A 22194-nucleotide genomic window follows, 5' to 3' on the forward strand; every position below is an offset into this window, starting at 1 on the left:
GGAATATTCAGCATACGAGGGGAACAACGCACATCCCGGGAATGCTACTGCATCGCCATGGATAGCACGAAAACCCAACAAAAGAAAGATAAGGAAAAAGAAGCATAGTCGAGTCCGACACAAGAATAGACCAGAGACGTCATTATGGACCCCGAAACGGTCAAAGCCGCGGACTCAACAATAGAGGATCCCGACCACATTCAATTAGATCCCAGTAACCCAAGCAAAAAGGCTTACATTGGCTGCAAACTCCGAGAACCAAGTAAATTTAGTCAATTTTTAATAACTAACGCAAACTTATTTCCCTTCAGCCATGCAGATATGTCGGGCATCCCCAAAGTGATCGCCACACACAAATTGAAGTTCGACCCATTTTGTCCCCCTATAAGGCAGGTCCGACGGAAATTCAACCCCACCATCAATGATGCTGCCATGAGGAGGTAGAAAAGCTATTAGAAAATGGCTCCATCAGGGAGTCAAATTACCCCAAGTAGATAGCCAACGTGGTGATGGTCAAAAAGAAAACGGGAAATGGAGGATGTGTGTATACTTCATAGACCTGAACAAAGCATGCCCGAAATATTCATTCCCTTTTTCACATATCGACCAATTCATCGATGCAACGGCCGGACATGAGCTGCTGAGTTTCCTAGATGCATACTCAGGCTATAACTAGCTACTCATGGAAGAAGTGGACTAGGAGAAAACCACGTTCATCACCCATAGAGGAACATGTTGTTATAAGGTCATGCCATTTAGGTTGAAAAATGGAGGGGGCACCTATCAGAGATTGGTCACAAGAATGTTCAAAGATCAACTCGGCAAGACCATGTAGGTATATATCGATGACATGCTAGTCAAATCCATGAGTGCAGAAGACTATATCGACCACTTGAAGGAAGCTTTTGACATACTAAGATGGTACGGGATGAAACTAAACGGCGTAGCCTAGAGAATCTTTTTGGATTTCTTAGTATCACAACGAGGGAATGAAGTCAACCCAGATCAAATCAAGGCTATTGACGGGATACCTGAGCAACTGGCCACTAAGAAACAAGTCCAAAGGTTGGCCGGTCGAATCGCCACCCTATCGAGATTTATCTCGTGGTCGTCTGATAGGTGCCATAGATTTTTTGACGTACTCAAAAGGGATAACTGCCTTGAGTAGACACCGACTGCGTATAAGCCCTGCAAGAACTAAAGGCGAATCGGTCATCGCCGCCTCTACTCTCGAAGCCCAAACCCGGGGAGCACCTCCTTGTCTATCTCGTCGTCTCCGAAGTTGCAATAAGTGCGGTCCTAGTTCGAGAAAAATAAAGGTATGCAATCTCATATTTATTACATTAGCAAAACACTTGTTAAAGCCGAGACGAGGTACCCATACCTTGAGAAATTGGCTCTGGCACTGGTCATAGCTTCACGAAAGCTTAGACCCTATTTCCAGTGCCACCTTATCTCGATCGTAATCAGTTTTCCTTTAAGAAGCATTTTACATAAACCCGAGCTGTCGGGGAGGCTAGCCAAGTGGGCCATCGGGCTAAGGGAGCACGCTATCACATACTAACCTCGAACAACAATAAAGTCGTAGATGCTCGCTGACTTCGTCGCAGACTTTAGCACAAAATTAATACCCGAGGCCGTGAAGGAAGCCGCTCAAGCTTCTCTTCAAACACAAGACCTCTAGGTCCTGTACACCGACGACGCATCCAACGCTTCTAGATCTGTATTGGGACTGGTACTCGAGGTCCCTACCGAAAAAGTAATTCGCCAATTCATAAGATGCCCAGATATGACTAACAACGAGGTTGAGTATGAGATCGTAATTACAGGGCTAAGGCTAGCACTCAAATATGGGGCGAAGCGGCTGAAACTCCGTTGTGATTATATGCTCGTGGTTAACCAAGTTACAAGGACTTTCCAAATCAAAGAGCAAAGGTTGCAAAAATATCAAACTGAGATCTATAAGTTGCTACCTGATGAATGCCAGCTCGGCCAGATCCTGTGAGGCCAGAATATCAAAGCAGACGGCCTCGCCAAATTGGACGCAACCATCAAAAGCATCACGACCGTGGATAAAAGCGTAGTCCACCTCGTCAACCCATCACTAGACCAAATCGAGGTAAAGTCTAAGGGTTTAACTTGGGACTACCGCAATTGTATTATTACCTACTTGCAGGACAACATACTCCCAAACGTCAAAAAAGAAGCTAAAAACTAAGAATGCAAGCGGCCAGATGCAACGTCCTTCGTAACGACTTGTACAAGAGAACATACGGCGACCCCCGGCAAAGTGTTTGGGTCCAAACCAAACCCAGCGCGTCCTAGAGGAAGTCCACGAAGGCCACTATGGTGCTCATTTTGGTAATCGAGAACTCGTTAGAAGTCTCATACGGGCTGGGTACTACTGGCCGACCATGAAAAAGGACGCCTCAGAATTTGTGAAAAATGCAAACGATGTCAGAAACAAGCCCCAATAATTCACCAAGCAGGCGAACACCTTCATTCGGTCACCTCTCCATGGTCATTTATCAAGTAGGGAATGGACATCATAGATCCCCTCCCGCTAGGGTGAGGTAATGTACATTTTCTTTTAGTTTTAACTAACTATTTCTCTAAATGGGTGGAATCAGGGGAGTTTGCCTAAGTGTGCGAACAAGAAGTAATTGCCTTCATATGGAGAAACATCATCTGCCAATTCAGCCTACCCAAGGAGATAAGCTGTGACAACGGACCCCAGTTCATGGGAAAGAAAATAGCAGAATTCTTTGAGAAATGGCACATTAAGAGGATACTTTCGACCCTTTATCACCTAGCGGGCAACAGGCAGGCGGAATCCTCCAATAAGTCCATATTAAACATCATGAAGAAGAAACTTGAAGAAGCCAAGGGGTTGTGGCCGAAAATACTCCCATAAGTACTATGGGCGTACAGAACCACCCCGATGACGAACACAGGAGAGACACCCTATCCTCCGTCTACGAAACAGAAGTAGTTATACCAGTCGAGGTCGATCAGAGACCAACCTAAGATACTTCTATGAAAGCGGCACCAGTAATGACGATAGTAGAAGGCAATAGCAAGATGAGATCGACGAACGAAGAGATATGTTGTACATAAGGATGGTTGCCCAGAAACAGCAGGCGGAACGTTACTACAACAAAAAGGCAACGGTCAAGCCGCTCAAAGTCCGGGACTACGTACTCAAATCCAAAACCAAAGCAAGTAAAGATCCACGAGAAGGCAAATTAGGAACCAATTGGGTGACCCGTACAAAATTGTAGGCAAAACAAATAAGGGTTCATTCCAACTCGAGACAATGGAAGGAAAACAATTACCAAACAATTAGAATATAAGCCACCTCAAATACTTCAACTTCTAAAAAATGAGCAGTGCCCCCCAAGTCATACTCTTTTTTCCCTCACTTGAGTTTTTTCCCATTAGGGTTTTCTCAAGGAGGTTTTTAACAAGGAAACGCGAGGGACACTTCGAGTCGAAGTATGCAAAGAATGGATTGGATTCCTTTTCATTGCCCGACTCCTCAAGATTCTCCAAGTCGAACAATGAAGGGACTAGATATACTGGGACTGGAATGCCAGTCAACGCCCAAAGTTTGTAACTTTCCCCAACTATGTAATCAGAGCAACAACGTCAAAGTAATGGAAACTCACATTTATCGAAATTGCTTTAACAAAAGGTTAAGTTCGACCAAGTTCGAACAATACCTATCGGCCCAAAGTCGCGATTTAATGAAAGGTTAATTCGACCAAGTTCAAACAAACACATATCGGCCCTCGGCCACGACTTAACGAAAGGTTAAGTTCGATCAAGTTTGAATAAACACCTATCGGCCCTCGGCCGTGATTTAACGAAAGGTCAAGTTCGACCAAGTTCGAACAACACCTATCATCCCTCGGCCATGATATAACGAAAGGTTAAGTTCGACCAAGTTCGAACAACATCTACCAGCCCTCAGTCACAATTTAATGAAAAGTCAAGTTCGATCAAGATTCGAACAACACCTACCGGCCCTCGACCGTGATTTAAAAAAAGGTTAAGTTCGACCAAGTTTGAACAACACCTATCGGCCCTCGGCTGCAACTTTACGAAAGTTTAAGTTCGAGCAAGTTCGAACAACACCTATCGGCCCTCGGCCAAATTTCAATGAAGAGACATACTCGAACTATGCAAACAAAGTGCTGATATGGCCCATGGATATTCGGCTCCAAGGCTAGGGTAAGCTAGAAGATAATAACAATAAAAAGGACAAAAATCGAAACGAGCAAACAACAGAAGCTAAAAATATATAAGTACAAAAACAAACAACAGGAACGGAAGAAAATGCAAGGAACAACTTTGGTATTTCATACTTAAATAAAGAGTTTGTTACAAAGTCTCTTGAAGACGTCGACAAAAATACACAAAAAAGTCAAAAAGAAAACTACTGGCCATCCCCATCACAACCTTCACCGCGTCAAAAGATATCAAAAGCTAGCCGCTTCAGTGAGGAGAGAGAAGCTCTGGAGAAAATTTTGAGCGAGCAACAGTTTTGAGCTCTAATGGCCGCTATGGCCGGCGGCCAGCCATTGTTATCGGCTGGTCAGCCCTCCCCCACTGTAGCCCCATAAAATACCCCCCCAAACAGCAATACCCAACCATTATATTATAGTAATATCCTGAAATAAGTCATGTTAAATAATCCCATGAAATAGAACACTAGCGAGAATGCAACCGTTGAGCCAATTCCTTTCAAACGAGCAACTTTTCTTCATGGGCAGCCTTTCGTCAAGTTCACAGAAGCAGAAGTTGAACGAATGAATGCCATTGAAGGTTTACAATATGCAGTACTGGGCAAGATTTCATACGGATGGCCAGAACTACAAGAATTACGTCGCATTATCCCAGTTCAATGTGGTGTCAAAGGGGAATGTAACATTGGTTATTTCAGAGATAGGCTGGTTTTAATTCGGTTGTCATTATGGGAAGATTTCATTACTCTTACGTCGAAAATGCATTTTATGTTAAAGATAAGGATGGCTACGAACACCAAATGTGAACACTTATTTATGTTGTTAAATTCAAAGCAGGAGAGGAAACACCAATGATCATGGCTTGGATTTCGTTTCCAGGATTGTTACCTACTTTCTTTGTTAAAGAATGCTTATTCTCTTTAGCTTCAGCTGTTGGAAAGCCTATGCATCTTGATATGGCAACAAAAAATAAGACTCGACCTAATTGTGCGCATGTTAAGGTTTTTGTTGATTTACTAGCCAATTTGCCGAAAACGGTACGAATGGACATTGAGAATGAAGCTACTGGTGATGTGAGGACTGAATGGGTCAAGATTCAATATGATTTTTTGCCTAAATATTGCAAAGAATGCAGAATACAGGGGCATCATTATCTCGAATGCTGGAGGATCCATCCTAAATTGATGGTGGATAACAATAGGAACAAACCAACTGATGGAGGCAGTGTAGTGGAGAAGGGTAAGGAGAAGGGCCCTTTGATGATTCTGACTAGTGGTAAGGTTGTTGGTAATGTATCTGAACAGTGGAAATAAGTGCGAGACAATAGGGTGAAGAATGGTGAAAAGTAGACTGTAATCCAATCTGCTACTACCCAGTTTACTGAAGGAGTTGGAAAGGAATTGGCTGTTGTTGAGCAGTCTAATGCTCCTTTGACTACTGCCAACCAATTTATGTTTCTTGACGCAGAGAATGGTGATAATGAGGCAGTGAATTCAGAGGTGCAAGAGGTTTAAGTGGAAAAGACAGGTAATGTCCAGAATGTGATTTCTCCTATTTTGAATGGGAGTATTACACCTAGGGCAGCTGATAAAGGCCTTAATCCTAAGGCTCCGATTTTTAATCCTAGTGGGAATGGAAGTAATGAATCTATACATAAAGAATCCACAGTTCAATGGGTGAATAGGACATTTGGTCAGGAAACAAAGGTTAATCTGGTTGCCACAAATCAATTCTGTCAGGAGATTCCATCTCAATCAAAGGATACTTTTGTAACAGGGGAAGTTGAAAAAGAAGTGGTCAGTACTAAACTTGGTGGCAGATTATGGTGCGATCAACTAGAGGAAGATTCTGAAGAGGATGAAATTCGCATTGACAATGAGGAGAATATTTCTATTGATGATCAAGGGTTAGAAGATGAAGAACAAAGTGTAAATGGGAAGGATGATGATAAGTATAATGAGCCTAATAATGTACAAAATGGTACACAGGTCCATCAGATGAAAACAATGGAAAAAATTCAAGAACTGGATTGAGCAAGATTAATATGCTGCATAATAAAGGTGATACATTATCTCCTAACAATGCTAAGGGGAAACCTAAAGAAGTTGGGATAAGGGAAATTGATAAGGGTGATGTTGAGTTACAGGAACTCAGGCAAATTTATAGTCCTCCAGCTACAACCAAAGTACGAAATGCAAGAAGTAAGGAGCAAAAAGTTCTATCTAAGCCTAATGAGGAAGCAGGGTTAAAGGATTCTGTTGTTGTTGCTATGCAAATGATGAATGTAACCAATGCTGATGGAGGCCAGAAATGGGCTGGGCATGTAGTGAATTCAAATTCTTTAATACCTAAGCATATAAACAATCAGCTCGTGGCTAATGAAAATAATACTAAAGATCCTGAAACATTGAGAGGTACCGGAAGAGATATGGATGACGAATCTACTACTCAAAATTTCCAGAAGGTTGCTAGACAAGGTGATCTATCTCCTAGGCATATGGATCATAGAAAATCAGTGGGAAAAAGGGAGAAAAAAACAACACAAGGATACTGCCAATGTACAACCTTCAGGGGTTCAAACAAGAAGAACCATCTCTAATCCAATAATCAATGAATGCATTTATTTGGAATGTGAGATCGGTAAATACTAAGAGAGATTTTGAAAGGCTCATTACAATGCATAGACAATATTAGTTCAAGTTTATTGGTTTGATGTAACCAATGCAACAATCTAGAAAGCTGGAGAGGTACAGGAGAAGGATTGGATTTGCACAAGCTTTAGTTAATGTTTCGAACAAAATTTGGGCATTTGTAGATGAGGTGTATGAAGTAACTGTCATATTTGACCTAGTGCAGCAGCTAACTTTGAAGTTGTTTGATACTAAAAATAATAAGGAGTTCATTCTCACATTAGTTTATGCTAAATATGACTCGACTGAGAGAATTAAATTGTGGGATACCCTTTATGCTTTGGCTAGTGGCATATCGTCTCCATGGCTTGTGGGAGGGGACTTCAATGTAATTTGGGATGAGGAAGAGAAGTTTGGGGGTCTACAAGTGTCACTAAATGAGGTCGATGACTTTAGACATTGTATGAATACATGTAACTTATTTGATATTGGATTCAAAGGGAGCATCTACACATAGTGGAATGGGCGAGCAGATGAGGATTGCATTTTTAAAAGGTTGGACCGTTTCTTTGCTAATTTGGAATTCCAGCAAATGATGCCAGGTACGGAGGTTACTCATTTATCCAAGATTGGGTCTGATCATAGTCCGTTATTGTTAGCATTTAGTCCAGATGCCATCTCAATCAAGAAGCCATTTAGATTCTTGAATTTCTGGACAAAACATGATTCATTCAACGAGGTTGTTAAGGAGAATTGGCTGGATGATTTTCATGCAAATCCATTCATCTTCTTCAACTATAAATTAAAGAAACTGAAGAAGGAACTCTCAACTTGGAGTAAAGCCACGTTTAGGGATATTTTTTAGAAGATTGCAAGCTTGAATTAAATCCTACATACCTCAATAGAGAAAGGTTGCAACGAGTCTAGGCAGAACTGTTCAGATTTTTGGCTCTAGAGGAACAATTTTGGAAGCAAAAAGCTGGGCTTCAATGGTTCAAGGATGGAGATAAAAATATGAAATTTTTCCAATACAAATAAACAGAATTCAAAATAAGGATGGGAACTGGATAGAAGAACATGATGATGCTATGGCAGAAGAGGCGTGTAGATTTTTCAGTGAATAATTCACTGAAGAAAGGGTTCCCAGTACATTTCATATCCTTGATCATCTGCCTACTATGGTTGATGATGGACAGAATCAGGAGCTAATTAAACAGCCTACGAAAGAAGAAGTGAAATGAGAAATCTTTGGGCTCAATGGAGATAGTGCAGGAGGACCGGGTGGATTTAATGATGCATTCTTTCAAGCATGTTGGGAGATCATTGGTGATGATGTGTTTGACATGATAAAGGCTTTCTTTAATGGTCAGAAATTACCTAGATTTATCGCTCATACGAATCTAGTATTACTACCAAAAAAGAAAGAGGTGATTACTTTTGGTGATATGAGGCCCATTAGTTTGAGCAATTTCATCAATAAAGTCTTCTCAAGAGTTATACATAAAAAGTTAGTAGAGCTTTTACCTAAGTTGATATCTGATGAACAAGCTGGTTTTGTAAAGGGTAGGAGTATTGTGGAGAATATATCACTGACTAAGTAGATCATTACGGATATTAGATTGAGGACAAAAGCAGGACCTAATGTTGTAATAAAACTGGACATGGCTAAGGCTTACGATAGGCTTTCTTGGTTGTTCATGACCAAAGTTTTAAGGAAAATGGGCTTTTGTGAGAGGTTTATTGGTGTAGTTTTTGTTATTATATCAAATAATTGGTACTCAGTTCTTCTCAATGGGCAACCTCATGGGTTCTTCAAGTCTACGAGAGGAGTGAAGCAAGGAGATCCACTATCCCCTACTCTATTTATCTTGGTTGTTGAAGCTCTATCGAGGGGGTTAAATGCTCTTCATATGAATCTATACTTTTGTGGATTCGGTTTGCCAAAATGGAGCCTAAAAATTAATCACTTGGCGTATGCTGATGATACAATAATCTTCTCCTCATCGGATGCCACCTCTTTGCAGCTTATAATGGAGGTATTGAATGCTTATGAAGCTGCCTCTGGGCAATTGATAAATAAATTGAAGTCGGTAGTATATATGCATCATTCAACAAGTTTGGAAGTAATAACTAAGGTGTAGAGGATCACTGGGATTGGTAGACAAGAGTTCCCTTTTACTTATTTAGGGTGTCCCATTTTCTACACAAGAAAGAAGGATGGATTATTATCAAGGACTAATCAACAAAGTTCTTGATAAATTACAAGGTTGGAAGGGCAAGCTATTATCAATTAGAGGAAGGAATGTATTGATATCTCATGTGTTTGAAAGTATGCCAATTCACTTACTCTTAGCTATAAATCCCCATGCGTGTGTAATTAATAAGTTGCATAAGATGTTTGAACAATTATTTTGGAGTAATTCCGTGGGAGGAAAGAGTAGACATTGGGCGTCTTAGGATAAGTTGTGCCTGCCTATTGAATAAGGAGGAGTAGGCTTAAGGTCATTGCATGATATTTCAAACGCATTGTTTTGCAAACTGTGGTGGAATTTTCGGACAAAGCCTAGCTTATGGAACTCTTTCATATGTCAAAAATATTGCAAGAAAACTAATGCGATGTTGGTGAAATTGAGATATGGTTCGCACGTTTGGAGAAAGATGCTTGAATGTAGAGATCAAATAGAGCACCACATTTATTGGCAGCCAAGGATGGGATCGGCATTGTTTTGGTTTGAGAATTGGATAGAATTAGGGGCTCTATACTTTGTTACTCCTCCAGAATTCTTTTGCGATAAAAGTGTACAAAATATATATGATGTTGTTCAGGATGGAGTGTGGGATGAGGAGAAGTTGAGAACTATTCTTCCTGAAGAGTTGGAAGTACATATAATTATTCATATACCTCCTCCAGTTGTGTATGAAGGACTGGACAGTCCATTTCGGACGCTAGAAACGCAAGGTAAATTCACAGTAAAGTTGGCCTGGGAGTTCTTAAGGAAAAGATGTGATCCAAGTAGTGTCTACAACAACATATGGGTTAAAGGTTTGCCCTTCAAGATATCATTCTTCATGTGGAAACTATGGAAAGCTAAGTGCCCCTTGATGATGCTTTAAGAAGAATGGAATATTTCATGCCTTCAAAGTGTTGGTGTTGTTGGATTCCACAAGAGGAAAACATTACCCATGTATTGTTTAACTCTAATGCTGCCACTAGGGTGTGAAAATATTTTCTATCTTGTGCAGGTTTAACATTGGAAGAAAGCTTACATCAAATGGTAATTAAATGATGGACAGTGCAGGTGAGGACTAGGTTGAAACCTATCTTCCAAACTTTGCCATCTATCATAGTATGAGAGTTATGGAAGAGAAGAAATAGCTACAAATATGGGGATGCAGTATCAATAGGGTGATCTTTCAAGTGGCTACTTCATTGCAAGCACCGGTAAGGGCACGAAAACCTCAGCTCCAAAATGTCCCACACAAATGGCCTGATCTTCTGAATATGTTGGAAAACTATCTGCCAAAACTGAAGGTAGATAAAGTACTGTGGGAATTTCATGATGAGGGTTGGATTAAAATCAATACCGATGGTGCATCGAGGGGAAACCCAGGCAGGAGTGCAATTGGTTTTTGTGTAAGAAACGCACAAGGTGATATTATGCATGCTTTTGGAAAGGAGGTTCATGAAACAACAAATACAGAGGCAGAAACATTGGCTATATTAGAAGCTTTGAGATACTTTCATTGTCGTCATCTAGCGAATGTATGGCTACAAACAGATTCGGTGCTACTTACAAATGTTATCATGGAGTGTTGGGATATACCATGGAGTATAGCTGCACATGTGAAAGAGATAAGAAAGTTACCGGAGGTGTGTAATGGTAGGGTAACTCATATTTATAGGGGAAGCAATAAATTGCCAGATTACCTATCCAGCTATGCAATAGACAGTGGTTCGGTTGAGTGTGATAAATTTTCTCAACTGGATTCAATGGGGAGGAGGATTGTGAATGATGATAAGCTCCAATGTCCATATTTAAGAATAAAAGTTAAAAGGAGTTAGGAGGGGTGATGAAAAGGAGATTAAGGATTGGAGAAGGCAGTACATTTATCCATCATATTCGAATCCTGTTGGAGGAGAGTATGATAGACTGGTTTAATACTAACTTTGTTTTCTTTTTTGCAGGAATAATTATTGTGAACATGCCTTATCTAATGGCTCAACTCCAAAGGGTGATATTAGCACCTAGTGCTCATTCTCGTGGGGAAGAATCATTGGTAAGCACAAGCATGTTAACTAAGAAGAGGACTGGGAAGGTTGGTCTAAAATCACCAGCTCATGATACTTCATTTCACAGAGAAAGGAAGACAAATGATTGGGTTAATCAAATACCCAGAATTATTGTAATGGAACGAACTCCAAGGACTAATGGACTATTGAAGATAACTGGAGACTCTACACTTGATCACCATATTCAAATCCTTGAGGAGGAAAGTATAGTGACACTGTTTTATACTAACATGGTGTTATTTTTAGCAGGAGAACTTACTGTGTAGATGTCCAGCTCCTTGAATAACTTCCATGTGGTGGTATTAGTACTTGCTACTCATTCCACTGGAAGGGAAGCTGGTGTAGGCACAAACATGGAACCAAGAAGGTTTATCAAGAGACTAGGGACAAGAACTGATATGCTGATCTTAGATGAGATTAGCCTTAAACACCTTAGCACTCTACTTGTCAATATGAATATTGCCAATAACTACATCACACTAAAAACAATAACTGGAAATATTACTGCCCAGTTGGTGTACAAGTGTTAAGTTATGCACAGTCTTCTGAGATCAAATAAGGATGTCATAGAGAACCCAACCTCAATGTACTGTAAAAATATCACAGGTCAGGAGAAGATTCATCCAACGATGGTGACAGATGACTCTAGGAGGACTCACGCAAATTTGAACAAAAAAGAGCTGATCGTGGACAGTGGAATCAGCATATTTTGTGTGTGGCAATGGAAAGTTATTGTGAACATGCATTATCAAATAACTCAACTTCAATTCACTTGGATAAGAGTTATTGATAAGCAGAAGCATGCTAGTAATGCAGGAGGCTGGGCAGGCCATTTGATGTACACATTATGGCGAGACAATCTGGGCATAATAGATGGAAGTTGGAATATAGTACTAATGCAACACTTACTTAATGAGAAGTTCACAGAAAGATCATATGAAATTTGTTGCAAAACCAGTGCATTGGTACGATGGAAAGTGCAGTTGATGATAAGGTTTTGGCGAGGAAATATGACCACACGGGATGAGGAAGGAATGATTCAAGTTAATGTGAATATGCCATATACTAGTAAGAGAGATTGAACCTGCAAGCGCTAACCTAACAGAAAAAACCTCCTCTAGGGAAATGGCTGCTAACCGGCAGGCAATAGAATCGGCCGATAGGCGCAGGCAAGCGTAGCGAATCACATAGATAAGCCCCTACCTGCCAGCGCGCAGATGGATAGGGCGGGCGAAGCGCGAAGGGGATGGATGTCTGAGCGGTTGAAAGAGTCGGTCTTGAAAACCGAAGTATTTTGACTCATTCAAGACAGTGGATTCGCCCCTATTAAGATCCGTTAAGTCGGTGAATACCTTCGATTTAGTTTGCATTCAAAGTCTTGGAATGCGAGCTTATGTGCTTTCAGGTATAGGTACCATTCGCCTGACTTTCTTGAAGTCCTAGGATCCTACTGCTTGAGCCAAAAATAAGAAAGCGAATGAAAGAAGGTTTTGCTTTTGGTCAAAATATAAATAGGGGTTGAAAGAAAAGAATCTTTCGATTTAGAAATTAGAATTCTTTGTTTGAAAATTTTTTGGAGCCCGGACACGAGGTCTGAATATTATGTATGAATCTTCTTTCTTCCAACTTTGAAAGTACCGATAGATACTATCATAGAAAAAGAATAGGTGGTCCGAATAGTGAATTTTTCAAAAACATGATCAGAAAAAGAGAAAAATGTAGTTTTTGAAAAGAAAAAGAAATCCATTTTATCATTTAGACGAAAAAAATATTATGATTCTTAAGAACTGCTCACTGATAGGCAGAAATATGGAAACAAACTCAACAGAAACTAAGCATAAGGAGGAGCAACATTTGTACAACATTATGTTGGTCGGCACATACAGGAAAGGAATGATGGAGCTTCAATTTAATTTAGTGATGAAAACAGCACAAACAAAAATCCGACCAGTAGCAGTACATATGACAAACAACAAGAGGAATTGACTGAAAAAGTACTACTAACTTGGACTGCTACAATTTAGGTACAAATAATGCAATGCAGCATCAATACAACAGGCAATACAAAAACACCAATACAGAGTATTGGAATCATGAAGCAAGGGCAATGACTGCTAGTTGGAAAGAACATGAAACTTGGAACAAACAGTGTCACTCAACAGAAGAGCAAGAATTCTGGAACTTAGATGATACTAACGATACAACTGATCTTACTGGAACACTCTCTGCACAATTGATAGCCAACAAGAAGAGGTACTGCAACAAAATTACAGCTGATTATTGGGAAAGTAATAGCAGGGCAAAGGATCAAACACGATGGGCATATCAAAATGAACAACATTATCAGAACAAAACGTGCAACAAAAAAGTTAATCAAATGAGCATCGGCGGCAATCAATTACAATTGATATCTTTTAGATCTTATGAGTAGAATTCTTATATATTTCATTATGTAAAATCATTGTTGGGTCCGGTGTTCAACCTTGAAAATAGGAGCTATGTTTCTGGCAAAGTTTATTTCTTTCACATTGTAAGACCCCCCGACATTGTTTTTGTTTTGACTTTAATTATATATATATATATATATATATATATATATATATATATATATATATATGTATATGTATATATATATATATATATATGTATATATATATATATATAAACAATCCCTAGGCACCATGCCTAGTGGAGTTGCCAAAAAAAATGGCCTTCAGCGCCCTCACAAGTTCGGTCTTCAATGGCGTCGCCACCCTGACCGCCAATACCACCACCGTCTCGATCCTCAGCATCCTCGCCCTGAGGGTAAACAGAATCATACTAGGCGTCCTCCTCAAGCCGATCTATGACATCTTCCTCATCCACCTCACCAGGCTGAGGCATAGTAGTGTCTTAGCTACAAGCAAGCCGAGCTTCACGAGCCTTAACCCGAGCATCCTCAAGGGCCGCCTCAGAAACGGAGCCCGTCGCATAAAAATCTCGAAACACATCCAGTCGGGCCTCAGCGTGGATCCACTTTTCGTACAACTCTCGAGGGACGTCGGGGAAATCAGAAACCTTAGAGGAAAAAGGTCGTGCAAGAAGTTGGGCTTTCTAGGCCTCTAGAGTGGCAACTTGATCATAAATCTTAAAGGTTTCCCTGTCTAGATCCCCAATCCTCTCCTCGAGCCGGTACTCCTTAGCCCTCGCCGTCGACTAATCATTTTCCCGCTCAGCACGAAGAGTCTTATTCCCCAGCATAAGAATGTCCACTTTACTCCGAGCATCCAACCGAGAGGATTCCCGACTTCTCGAGCTCCTCATTTTTCTCGGCAATCTCACCCCTGAGAGCCTCCACCTGAAACTGGCACTCTTCAAGCTAGCCTCGCAGTTGGACCACTTGAGCTTGAAGGTCGCTGCATTTATCCTCCATGCCCTTACTGAGCTCGAGCTCCTCTTCTTTATTCCTCAACATCCCCTCGAGGACGCTGCACTTAAACCTCCATAGGCTCTTCGTCTCTCTTCGTCAAATCTTCCCTTAGGGACCGCACATCACTGCCCTCATGAAGCCGACTTTGGAGATCACGGTATTTACCGCGATACTCTGTATATTTATCTTTCAACTTCACAAAAATATATTTGCACCTTTTCTCCCTCCGAGCACTCTCGATTTACAGAATAACCGTCTACAAATCAAAGGAAAGAGGTCTGAACTTAAAACAAGCTAAGGCATTAAAGGAAGGTCGGACAACAATTATACTTACCGTGAGAGCGAGGTCGGCGATGCTCTTCAACAGAGTACTGTCATTTATCTCCTTGAGGGTCTCGCCTTCAATGTCGGAATAGAGAGGACCGAGGGAAGGGACTACCTCCTCGGTGTTCACAAGCAAATCACGATCCATTGGGATCGTGATGGTCCTCGAACCTCCCTCCAACCTCACCTCGTGCTGGGTGAGCCCCTCATCGATCATTATCAAATAATACAAATCAATATTGGAGCCCGACTCATCACCATCCTCGGCAACAGTCTTCCCTCTATCACCAGTGGGCGAAGAGATGTTCATGGCCGCTCGAGAGGATGAAGCCTCCACTTGTCTCAGAAGTGCGCGGCCGCTATCAAATGCCACCTCCTCGACCGCTTCCCCCTCGGAATGTAAGGGCATACCCGCATTGACTTTTACCGGTCTCGGGGACTCAAGACTCGACCAAATATCATCATTAACATAAATTTTCGTCGTCTCACGCAACGTGAAACCTTCTTCTACGATGTCTAAGGCCAAAGGAACTCCGCTACCCACATCCACATACCTTTTTTTCGAGATTGAAGATCTTCGTCACCAGGAAAGTGTTTGTCGTCCTCGTTGACAAGAAATAGTAAGGGAGGAACAGAGGTCGCAATGGCCGGAATAGGGGCGGAGGTAGAAGAAGCAACAACTGGTATTATGGCGAAGGTAGAAGTTGCAGTAACCGGGACAGGGGCGGAGATGGAAGGCACAGTGGCCCTCATCTTCCAGAACGAGGGTATTGGGGCCCTAGACCTCCTCGCGTCCCTCTGACATAACCTAAATAAAAATTAAGAATGACGGGATCGGTATAAAGGGCGAAAACTAACCGCATAAAAATAGCGTCGACGATATGGAAGGGATTAGCTGTCGAGGGGAGAGCCGGTCTGAATTTCTGGTAAAAGCTCGACTAGTCATGTATCCCCGCCGTATAGGGAAGGATTTACCTGACCGACTCGGCAATATGTGCCACCAACTGGTGAGGTCGTATAGTAGCTTCAGAAAAAGGAGAGTTAATTGACCGACCTATAACAAGAAAAATATTTGAAAAATGCGAACAACACGAGTACTTACGGGCGGGGTTCCAGGCCTCAGGGAAGCCTGCGGCAACAGACACTACGGCCTCGGTCCTAATGAATAAAAAATCGAGCTAGAAGTTTCGACTAGCCTTGTCGTCCATCCTTACCACCAAGCACTTTATCCCGTGGTGGCGAAGATTCTAAAGATTCTATAACGTCTCTCACTAGAAATGGGGGCGAAAACGTTCACCAAGTGGCACACCGTGATCTCGACCTCGACCAATTCGGTGAACTGTGCCAACATCTTGACCACCTTGAAGATGTAGGGGGCGAGTTGCGCAGGGCACACGTTATAATGGCGGCAAAGTTCTTCTATCAACGGTGGGAAAGGGAACGAGCAGCTGATTGAGAATGGATTAGCGTAAAGGGCGCAGAATCCGGCACGATGGACTCGCACTTCATCATGACCCGCATGAATCAACTCCACGTAATCGGGAAGGCCGAACTTAGCCTTAAGTTTGGCTATTAGATTGAAACCTATCAGTCACCACTTCCGGTGCCTTATGGAAATTGGGTTTGGCTACAAGGTACCGAGGCACAATCTCCTCCACAGTGGGGAGAGTTTCCTCCTCAGCGGCGACTACAACGTCTTCCCCCTGATCAGGGACCACAACATCCAAAGGAACAGAGTGATATTCCATATGGGCATCAGATGAGAGGTTCGATATTGTTATGAAGAAGAATAAAAAGGTAGAGAAAGAAATAGAAAGGTGGTGAAATCTTATGGATGAGGAGAAGAGCTTTTTCTTGAGAAGTAAAGAGAGTATAAAAAACTTCAAACTCAACAATTCCTCCCCTATTTATAAGGTTTGGGGCGCCAAAATGGAAATGGTTTGCCATGATTAGCACAAAGATCGACACGACAGAACCAATCAAGGGCCACGCGAGAATTGACGTAATGCATTGGGAATCAACGTCATCATGACACATGACATCAAATTGTCACTCCATCTCTTGGACCAAATGGTTCCAACATATCACCTGGGAAAATCAAATGTTTGAAAAATGCGGCCCACAGAAAGCCACGTCGCCAACTCACTACAACGACTACAACCCAAGTTATCAGTTCGACAAACTCGACCATGAACGACATTTTCCGCTCATTGAATTTGCCCGCGAGGACGGCCTTAACAAGCGGAGGGATTAACTATATGTGCCAAAAATTATCTCAGTTTAAGGTCAGATCATATCAGCATTATGAGAGCCTTCAAGGGCAGCCACGTGTCACATGATGACTTCGACAAAGGACATGTGCAAAGTCGATGTGATCTCACAAGAGATGAAGGACGGGGTCGAGGAGTCAACATAGATCAAGGTCGAGGACGAGCAATAAACAGAGTAATAACGGCTAGTTTTAGGATAAGACTCTAAAGAGAATATTTCAGTGGATATTCTCTGTGTCTGTACTGTTACGGTTTTTTGGCACATGTTCCCTTATAAATAGAAAGGGACATAGTTATAGGGGACATGAAATATTCATTTGTAAGACAACATATTGAGATTCTCTGTAGAATCTTGCTTTATTGCACACATACAAAATACACCTTTTTCTTGAGATTCTTGTCTAACTTTTTCCCACGATCCAAGAACGATCCGAATATTCAAAGGCTCATCAATCATTCAATATTATCAGAAAGAATATCCACGAATCTCACCCTTTTCGGGTCATTAAATATTACCAGTGTTATCATCGTTTATTGTTATTCAGATAATAAACGTATTATCTTACCACAAAATCGGTTAATATATCTCTTGGACATTAATATTGCCTGAGCTTGACTCTATTTTATTAAATCTAATTGTTTTAACCCATACCTAAATTTTGGTTCTAATAGTAACTTAGCGCAGATAAATGTTTACTATATTTTATCTCAATAGTAAATATCTAACCCTAATCATTTTTCTTTTTTCTTTTTTTTGGATTTAACCTATATATGTTGATACTACAAAATTCTCTAGGTAAATAACTCTATATTCAACCAAGAGCACCATTCAGTCTTTTTGAATCATGGGTGCCAATAAATAATATTAAACCAATTCTAAAAAAATACGTACATAAAATACCTAATTTGATGGAGAAATTTTTTTCCTAGGTTACTAATTCAACCATTTATCACACTTTACAAAAGCGCGTGTATGTGTTTTTTTTTGGGGGGGGGGGGGGAGGGGAGGGTTACGGGTCCTTTAGGATGGAATAACAATTTATTGCCACGCCTTAATTTGTTTTGTCACTCAGCAAGACAGCGACAACTCCCTTAATTTGCGACATTTTTTTATAGGCCATCAAGACTTATTTTGTTGCTTTAGTGCTGAAAATAAAGTTAACTTTCTTCCGAAAGGTCCCATTCTATTAAACAGACATGTTGAAGCCCGCAGATGTACAATAATACATGTAGGACAGTGGAATTCGGTATGTGTTATGGTATCACACCTAGAATATTCTTTCATAAGCGTGGTGTCAAACATAAATCTTCAAAAGTGACTTTAAAAAATACATCACTCAATTATTAATTTCTATGATGGAAACCTCATGGCTGACAGGCTGACATGACAAAAATGTAACCACCGGACTTGGCTTGTACGTGCCAGCAGGCACAACGAGGAGTATTTTTTATGGTGATGCATTCTTTGGACACCGAGGAATGTACCTTGGAATCTCTCCATTCTTACACTCTAGTTAAAAATGAATGAAACACTTTATTTTTCTTTTGCTATTTTACTCGAATCTAAATTAGTCAGATATTATATTGTAAATAACGAATGCCTAAGGAAAACAGGAAGTTTTCTAAGCCGGGCCAAAGCACTTGGTAGTGTTGTTGTTACTACTATACTTAGACAAAAAGGAAAAAGCAACCACATGTTATCCATAAATTAGGTACTACCAAGAATGTAATATATTCTTTAGTTAAGTACCAAATTTAAATTATGATTAGATATTTAACTTACTTTATTCGGATCTTTTTAAGGAGAAGCGGCTGGGCGAAATCATAATCAATTGAAATTGTTGATTACACCGATGTAAAAACTTTCTCTGTTTAACTTTATTATCCTGCCAAAATAATCTTTTGATTGGTTTGCTTTAGTAGCTTTCTGATTTAAATGGGCAATGAGTGTGTTTATCCCAAAAATAGATTTTTCGATAAAAGTTAATATCAAGAAGAAATCGGGTTATTGATAACCAAAATTACTTCACTTTCTTGGTAATTTAAAGAATAAATAAAATAAAAAGAATAGTGAAAATAATAGACAAGGAAAGAAAACTTAAAGTAGATCGCTAATCTCTCCTAGAATTGTGGTTTGAACATTTTGAATAAAGTAAAAGACTAATTGCATATATTGATAAAAATTTATATGCCTTTACAAAAGAGGATCGGGTCATTATATAAGAAATCCTAATTATAACGGTTTTCCTACTTAATTCTAGCTTGTTAATGGTATTAATTTCCTTGATTACCCGTTACCATATATAATTGTAACAGCAACATTAATGACTGAGGATTCCTCGTAACCACGATAAATATCGATTTCCCTTCCTTATTTATAACAGATTCATGAACCTTCCCTCTTTATGGTCTTTATCCATTTCGTACCTATATCTTCTTTTCCAGTTGTTAGGACGGTTCCTTTTCTAATGAAACATGGGAGTGTTTCTTGAATTCTTTAATTCGCTTGATTGAAAGTGTCAGTTGTCACCTTGTTGGTAGTCTACGAGTCATGCATTTTTTCAGCAATACAAATAGTCCCCCCACTTTCTGAATATTCTCAACTGAATATCCAGGAAGTGGTAAGTATTTATGGCAAGAATTCCTTGACTCCTTTTCCTGAATAACATAATTCCTTCTTCAGAATCGATGCGACATATGTCATGTCTATTCAATATTCAATACACGTGTCTCATTGTAATTGGTTCTACAGTTTTCAGTGCCTTTTTAGGGTTTTTCTACGGCTGCATTAGTCACGAAGTGACGGTTCCATGATGACAGTTCATAATGACCAACTCTAATGACGGTTGTTTTCCCCTATAAATACCTCATCTCACTCAATTTTGAAAGTCTTTTCTTCTTCCTTACATTCATCTTCCTAACTTTTCTTCTACGTCTTCATCTTTTTCCTGTATTTCCTCTATTAAAGATATCTTCTAGTTCTCTAAATCCTTCTTCATCATCAAACCCACGTAAAGTGGTGATCGTTGATGAACTTCCTTCTTCTACTGTCCCCACCAAAAGTAGGAGAGGTGGCAGACTACGTAGTTTAGGTTCACTATCCATTCACAATTCTACTCCTCAATATAGTGTTGCTAAGCCGTCTTCGTCTAGGGCTAGAACTCCCTTAACTCCTAGATCTTCCTCTAGAGGGAGAGATCAGAACGAACCCATGCGAGAACCTGCTATTTATGAGATTGACCCACAACAGTTTTCTATTGTATCAGATCGTGAAGCTATGAAATTATAGGTTTCTTCCATAGCATATCTTAACCCCGCTGATCATTATCCTAGCTTGATTACTCTAGGATTTCTTTCCTTGATTCGACGTGAATGCCACTAGAAATCGAATTTTCCAGCGATGACTCCTAGTGCTAACCAAAGAATCACATCTTACCATGTAGGTTATTCCTTTGTTTACACCTATCATTTTACTTTAGGGTTTACTCCTCCCATTGATCCCGTGATTATTAAGTTTTGACGCTACTTCAATGTTTGCCTCGGTCAAATAGGTCTTATTGTGCGGAGGTCAGTTGCTTGCCTTCGCTACTTGTCGGATTTAGTTTCCGTCCCTTTTACCTTCCGTCACTTGCTCCACTTATAGTCTCTGAAACTCTTACATGAAGGTGTCTTTTACCTTGTGGCTAGAAGTAAAAGGGTTTTAGTCATCCCCGAGGATGATCTTGACTATGGCCGGTATGCTCGATTTGTTACTGCCCCCACTCGTGGGTTAGTGGGTGATGAAAACATGTCCTTCCCTGAAAAGTGGAACTTTGCACGTAAGTGTTTTTACTCCTATTTCCTTACTTTCCTTGACGTTTTAATTTTCTTCATATGAGTGTATGTTTATTTTTCAGCAACTATGGAAGTCTTCGAAAAGATTCCTGACTTTCGTGATTAGGTAGAAAAAATACTGACCGCTGCTCCCATGGATAAGAGATCCTGGAAATTTCTTTTATAGAAATTTGGATGGAAAGTGAAAACCCACAGTAAATATTTACCCCCATGGTTTTCCTTCTCTTTTGTTTGTTCCTTTCTTTTAATACATAAAAAAATTTCCTTTTTTAGTATTTTCCATTCATGGCATTAATCCCGCTTTTATTCCTTCTGCGAGGCTTTCTATAAGCTCTGCATAAGAATAAATTTGAAGTGTGTCTTCCTCCAAGAGGAAAAATGCCGAAGCCCGTGGTTCTGAAGATGAAGAGTATACCGAAGAAGATTCCTTAGTGAGGAAATCACGAGTCAGAAGGCGCGTGGTTTCAGATGATGAAACCCGAGTCTCTCAAGATCACCCTCTAAGTTCAATTCCTTTTAGTCTCATTGATGAGCCAGAGACTTTCCATTTGGACATCTCTGATGAAGATGCTGGTAATTTTGATAACCCCCCCTCAAGTCCCATTGACAGGTTCTTTGCCCAAGGTTTTGAGGGTGAAGAAGAATTTGACCCTGTCTCAGAAGAGCCGCCACTTACCTCTCTTCCGATGATGTCAGTTGATCCCGTTGTTAATCCCCCTGTTTCTCTGCCTTCAGTCACCCCAGTAGTTTCCCCCGTTCCTGCCTCTCGTGAGGAAGCTGGGCCTTCTAGCGGTAGATGGGGTATGAAGAAAGTTCTAATTAAAGTCCCCGATGGTGGGAATTTATTGAAGAAGTCTAGACAAGCTGCTGTATGGTTAAAACAATTACTTGGTCCAGTGGAAAGGAAAAATCTCGAGTCTCACAGTTCTTTGACCCTGATGAATGACATCATCTATTCTTCCCTCAAGGTTATCTTTACTCTTTTACTTTCCTCTATTTTCTTTCGTGTTTGTAACTCCCCTTCTTTTGTCTTTTTATAGATCAATTTGACAGGTACGGAGCTTATGAGAAGGATTTCATGGACAGATCAGCAGGTGATTGAGTTGCGCACCGAGGTTGATAATTGGAAAGAGCAATTTGAAGGCCTTCAACTGGAGAAAGGCGTTCTTGCTGAGGAGAAAGGAGCTTT

The 22194-nt window shown here is 40.5% G+C and overlaps 1 long non-coding RNA gene across 1 annotated transcript; it reads right to left on the reverse strand.

Annotated features, from left to right (window-relative positions):
* Positions 1-13053: 13053 nt before the first annotated feature.
* LOC138900663 (uncharacterized) lies at positions 13054-16749 on the reverse strand. Its single transcript, XR_011411782.1, has 2 exons — positions 16004-16749; positions 13054-15925 (listed from the first exon to the last, which is right to left on the reverse strand). It is a non-coding gene; the product is annotated as an uncharacterized lncRNA (long non-coding RNA).
* Positions 16750-22194: the final 5445 nt, after the last annotated feature.

The sequence above is a fragment of the Nicotiana tomentosiformis genome, chromosome 1 (genome assembly GCF_000390325.3).
Source record: "Nicotiana tomentosiformis chromosome 1, ASM39032v3, whole genome shotgun sequence".
NCBI classification, from domain to species: domain Eukaryota; kingdom Viridiplantae; phylum Streptophyta; class Magnoliopsida; order Solanales; family Solanaceae; genus Nicotiana; species Nicotiana tomentosiformis.